Below are 5,551 nucleotides of genomic sequence, written 5' to 3'. Positions count from 1 at the left end.
TCAGATCCAGGGTGACCCAGGTGCAGCCCCACAGCAAACCTGCTTCTGCAGGTCAGACACATCAAGGATGTAGGCAGTGAGAGACCCACACGGGGTCCAGTTTCTCCTCACTGTCTCCACTTCATGTCAAATTTTCTTCATGACTCTGACCCTGCTGGTCTAAAGAGACCTGACACCCATAACCACCCACGGGCAACAGGCATCTTCACCAGCAACCATGGTTGTGTAAAGTTTAATCCGTAAAATATATCCCTTGTTTTATGTCACTCATGGTGGCTCTCTTTTCTGATTGCTGCTGTTGTAATTACATATAAAAGTCATTTGGAATCAAGTCTGAAAAATAAGGTAGAGGAACAAGCCCAACTGTTTGGGGTCAGAAATTCAGGGTTACAATAAAGAACAATCTATTTCTTGTGCAGTTCATAAGTGAGAGCTGAAGGTCATTTCCAAAGAGAAGTTCCAAAATTATTTTGAATCAGGACTATTTGGAAGGACAAAATTCATTTGGACACACTTTGTGATGTTTGTTTATGAAATCCCCTATTTTGTGTGTTTATAGAAGCTCCCCTATATGCTGGTTTGCAGAAGGATAATGTGACCTACACCTGCTGCACAGCAAATGACAGCACACAGCAAAACAGAACACAATCAAGTTATAGACTATAATGTTGGCATGGAATGTTGTAGAATTCTGGGAGGAAGAGGGAATCTGGATGAACCAGGGAAAGCTTCAGTAAGCAGGTGAAATGTGATTGAAACAAAGAACAGAGCTTTAGATGGGATCAGCATAAATCAAAGTACAGGAATCCTGTGAAGCTGGGAAATAAAGCAATTAACCATCTTGGGTGGGCATGTATTTGGGGAATAAAATTCTTTCAAAAGGGCTGGAGTGGTGGCTCAGTGGTAGAGTGCTTGCCTAGCACTGAGTTCGACTCTCAGCACCACATATAAATAAATGAATAAAATAAATATCAACATCTAAAAAAAAATTTTTTTTTAATTCTTCAAAAGTCTCTCACTGGCTGAATCTAAATCAGACCTTTGCTGGGCATGGTGGTGCACGCCTGTAATCCCAGTGGCTTAGGAGGCTGAGATAGAAGGATCACAAGTTTGAGAGCAGCCTCAGCAACTTAGCAAGGTCCTAAACAACTTAGACCCTGTCTCAAAAGAAACAATGAAAAAGGCTGGGGACATGGTTCTGTGGCTAAGCACCTCTGGTTCAATCACTGTTACCAAAAAGAAAAACCTTTGCCTGAAATATGATCTCCTCCATATCTGTGTCCACCTGCCTGAATTCCTATTGGGGAACTTGAAATGCCCCTGAATTCATTTTCCATTCAACAAATATTCATCCCACTATGCACCAGGCTGTGTGCTGGAAGAGAATATTATGGTCCCTGATTTCATTTATCTAATGATTTAATGGGGGAGACAAATAAGTAAACAGGCAATTATAAGGCAGCATGATCAGTGTGACGGGCAAATTTGGGAGTTGAAGCCAAGGACGATTCCACTGAAAACGACAGAATGATGAGCAAGGGCTCACCAAGTGAAGAAGACGGCAGGGAGTGAGAAGAGCGACAAGGAGTGGGAGCAACATGTGCAGAAGCTTGGAAGGCAGAGAAAGCCTGAAACCTGGAGGAACTTGAAGGAGCTTTCAGTGATGGGAGCAGAGAATGCAGAGAGTCGAGACCCGAGGCGAAGCAGTGACGGTGAGCAGGGCCTCGTGAACCACACGGGAGTCTAGGCTGCAGCCCAAGGAAAATGTGGACAATGGAAACAGGAACTGTGGATCCAATTTTTGTTTTTGAGAGATCTCTCTAGCTGTAAAGTAGAGTGGGCTGGAGTTGGCAGGGAAAATAAGGGCGAGACTGGAAGCAAATGACCGCACAGGACGACAGCTGTAGAGAAAGAATGTGACCTAAACTTGTGCACAGGAGGAAATGGAAGTGGATGACGTCAAGAGGCATTTAGGAAGCCAATGGACAGACAGCCTAGTGGACCGGGAGATGTGCATGCGAAGGAGGAAGCAGGAGGTACAGGGGATGGGGACGAGGTTTTTTTGTTGAACAATTGGGTGGAAATTTTCTCTGAGAACAAACATAGGAGGAGGAGGCTTGAGGGGAGGCAGATGGTATTGATTCTGGTTTGGAACTTGGTGAATCTGAGGCACCTGGAAGACATGAAAACAGTGGGCAGGGAAATCTGGAACCCCAGAGACGGATGGTGACCAGGTACATCAAGAGAGTGATAAATAACATGACTAAAGCAGGGAGTAAGCCAGGGGAGTGGTGTGTGCTCATAATCCCAGCAATGAGGGAGGCTGAGGCAGAAGGTTTGCCAGTTTGAGGCCAACCTGGCAACTTAGCAAGGCCACATCTCAAAATATAATAAAAAGGTCTGGAAAGGTAGCTCAGTGATAGAGTGCTTACCTAGCATGTCTGAGACCCTGGTAAGGTCAGAGGAAGAGAGAAGATTGGGTAGATAGGAAAATGGACCCCGGGCAACTTCCTGGGCAGCAGAGCACAAACAGCAACTACATGTTTTTGCTGAGAAACTTGCAAAATGGTTAGATTTTTTAATTTTTACAGACTGCATTTTGATTCATTGTACAAAATTGAGGTACAATTTTTCATTTCTATGGTTGTGCACAATGTAGATTCATACCATTTGTGTAATCATACATGTACATAGGGTAATGATGTCTGTCTCATTCCACCATCTTTCATATCCCCACCCCCTCAGCCCTCTCATTTCCCTCTATGTAACCTAAAGTTCCTCCATTCTTCTCTCACCCACTATCCCCCCACCCCCATTATGTATCATCCTCCACGTATCAGGGAAAACATTCAGCCTTTTGTTTTTGGGGATTGGCTTATTTCACATAGCATGATATTCTCCAGCTCCATCCATTTACCTGCAAATGCCATAATTTTATTCTTCTTTATGGCTGAATAATATTCCATTGTGCATATATACCACAGTATCTTCCATTCAACTGTTGAAGGGCATCTCAGTTGTTTCCACAATCTAGCCATTGCGAATTGAGCTGCTATAAGCATTGATGTGGCTGCATCACTGTAGTATGCTGATTTTAAGTCTTTTGGGGTATAAACTGAGGAGTGGGATAGCTGGGCCAAATGGTGAGTACTCCCAAGTTTTTTGAGGCTTCTCCATACTGCTTTCCAGAGTGGCTGCACCAATTTGCAACTTCACCAGCAATGTATGAGTGTACCTTTTTCCCCACATCCAGGCCAACATATATTATTGCTTGTGTTCTTGATAATAGCCATTCTAATTGGTGTTAGATGAAATCTTAGGGTGGTTTTAATTTACATTTCTCTAATTACTACAGATGATGAGCACTTATTCATATATTTGTTGATCACCTGTATATCTTCTGTGAGTGCCTGTCTAGTTTCTTACCCTTTTATTGATTGGGTTCTTTGTATTTTGGTGTAAAGTTTTGTAAATTCATTATAAATTTTGGAGATTAGTGCTCTGTTTGAAATGTGTGGAAAAGATTTTCTCCCACTCTGTAGGCTCTCTTTTCACATTATTGATTGTATCCTTTGCTGAGAAAAAACTTTTTAGTTTGAATCCATTCCATATATTGATTCTTGCTTTGATTTCTTGTGCTATGGGGGTCTTGTTAAGGAAGTCTGGTCCTAAGCCAACATGATGGAGATTCAGGCCTACTTTTTCTTCTATTTAGTGAAGGGTCTCAGGTCTAATTCCTAGATCCTTGATCCATTTTGAGTTGAATTTTGTACAGGGTGAGAGATAGGGGTTTAATTTTATTTTACTACATATGAATTTCCAGTTTTCCCATCACCATTTGTTGAAGAGACTATCTTTTCTCCATTGTATGTTTTTTGACATCTTTGTCTAGTATGAGATTACTGTACTTATGTGGGTTTGTCCCTGTGTCTTCTATCCTGTACCATTGGTCTACCTGTCTATTTTAGTGCCAATATCATGCCGTTTTTTTTTTTTTTTTTTGGGGGGGGGGGTGCTGGGGATCGAACCCAGGGCCTTGTGCTTACAAGGCAAGCACTCTACCGACTGAGCTATCTCCCCAGCCCCCGTTTTTGTTACTATTGCTCTATAGTAGAGTTTAAGGTCTGGTATTGTGATACCTCCTGTATCACTCTTCCTACCCAGGATTGCTTTGGCTATTCTGGGTCTTTTATTCTTCCAGATGAATTTCATGATTGCTTTCTCATTTCTGTGAGAAATGTCATTGGGATTTTAAGTGGAATTGTGTTAAATCTGTATAGATTTTCAATACTCTTTGAAAGTATGGCCATTTTGATAATATTAATTCTGCCTATCCAAGAACATGGGAGATCTTTTCATCTTCTAAGGTCTTCTTCAATTACTTCCTTTAATGTTCTGTAGTTTTCATTGTAGAGATCTTTCACCTCTTTGGTTAGATTGATTCCCAAGTATTTTATTTTATTTTCTGAGGCTGTTGTGAACGGAGTTGTTTTCCTCATTTCCCTTTCAGATGTTTCATCGCTTATGAATAAAAATGCTTTAGATTTATATGTGTTGATTTTACATCCTGCTATTTTGCTCAATTCATCTATGAGGTCTAGAAGTTTTCTGGAGGAGTTTTTGGATCCTCTAAATATAGAAATCATGTCATCAGCAAATAGTGACAGTTTGAGTTCTTCTTTTCCTATTCGTATCCCTTTAATTTCTATGGTCTGTGTAATTGCTCTAGCTAGTATTTCATGCATGATGTTGAATAGAAGTGGTTAAAGAGGGCATCCCTTTCTTGTTGCAGTTTTTAAAGGAACGCTTTTCAGTTTTCTCCATTAAGAATGATGTTGGCCATGGGCTTAGCATTAATAGCCTTTACAATGTTGAGGTATGTTCCTACTATCCCTATTTTTGTAGTGTTTTGAGCATGAAGCAGTGTTGTATTTGCCAAATGCTTTCTCTGCATCTATTGGAATAATTATATGATTCTTAACCTTAAGTTTATTGATGTGATGAATTACATTTATTGATTTCCAGATGTTCAACCAACCTTGCATCCCTGGAATGAACCCCACTTGATTGTGGTACACTATTTTCTAAATATGTTTTTGTATGTGATTTGCCAGGATTTTGTTAAGGATTTTTGTGTCTATATTCATCAGAGATATCGGTCTAAAGTTTTCTTTCCTTGATGTGTCTTTGTCTGGTTTTGGTATCAGAGTGATACTAGCTTCATAGAATGAATTTGGAAGGGTTCCTCCCTTTCTATTTCATGAAATACTTTGAGGAGTATGGGTGTAAGTTCTTTCTTGAAGGCCTTGCAGAACTGTGCTGAGAATCCATCTAGTCCCAGGCTTTTCTTCGTTGGTAGGCTTTTGATGGCTTCTTCTATTTTGGTGCTTGAAATTGATCTGCTTAAATTGTGTACGTCCTCCTGGCTCAGTTTGGGAGGATCATATGTCTCTAAAACTTTGTCTTTGAGATTTTCTATTTTGTTGGAATATAGATTTTCAAAGTAGTTTCTAATTATGTTATGTATTTCAGTGGTGTCTGTCATGATATT

Source organism: Sciurus carolinensis, chromosome 13, assembly GCF_902686445.1.
Source record: "Sciurus carolinensis chromosome 13, mSciCar1.2, whole genome shotgun sequence".
Lineage (NCBI taxonomy): Eukaryota > Metazoa > Chordata > Mammalia > Rodentia > Sciuridae > Sciurus > Sciurus carolinensis.
The sequence above is the reverse complement of the archived record's forward strand: the minus strand, read 5'-3'. Positions refer to the sequence as shown.